We start from the raw sequence: 776 nt of genomic DNA, 5'->3' as shown, positions 1-776 counted from the left end.
CCAAACGCTATAAACAAAGACCATTACACTGTTATAAGTATGGACCCAGTACGGCTAATAAAACCACATTTCGGGCGATATTTCTTATTATTTCAATGTCTCCTGTGGCAATTGATCATTACGTACATACGTAAGGGAATTGTCCAGTCTACTGTCGGTAACCATCCGAGCGACAGTTTCATGATAGCTAACGTTTCATTAATATACAGCTGTACTTGTGTATATAGGGTTTATATGTGAATGGACATGTGTACAGAATAAACACACAACACTCATCAGTGTCCACAGCTCACTTTTGATCATATTGGTAGCTTCGAAGAAATTCCATATTCACCAAACCTTTAAATTGTGTGTCCAACGTTGGACCATTACCAAAGCTTATCAACATACCATTGTATTTTTTATTTTAGTGAGTGTAGGTTGGCGCATGCTTCATATGATAGTCACGTTCCAAAATTAGTATAAGACGTTCCGACAGCAGTTACTCTACGGAAAAAGACCATTTCACTGGCAAAGGAGTGTATGAGTCTGAAAACTTCTATTTACATGTCTTTAGGACGTTTCTTTCATTAATTCATTTTCTTTAAACTAGTCAACTAAAACAGGCGCGGATTTAGGGGGGGGGGCACACCCCGCCCCCCCCCCCCCCCCCCCCCCCTTTTGGCGGCGGACTGACCTTTTCCGGGCCGGCCCGAAATGGTCTGATCGGCCGGGAATGGGAACATATTAACATTTTAAAATGCATCAAATAATGCACGGAGCTTGTATACAAAAAA

This window comes from Mizuhopecten yessoensis, unplaced genomic scaffold, assembly GCF_002113885.1.
Source record: "Mizuhopecten yessoensis strain PY_sf001 unplaced genomic scaffold, ASM211388v2 scaffold2207, whole genome shotgun sequence".
In the NCBI taxonomy this organism is placed as follows: Eukaryota; Metazoa; Mollusca; class Bivalvia; order Pectinida; family Pectinidae; genus Mizuhopecten; species Mizuhopecten yessoensis.
The sequence above is the reverse complement of the archived record's forward strand: the minus strand, read 5'-3'. Positions refer to the sequence as shown.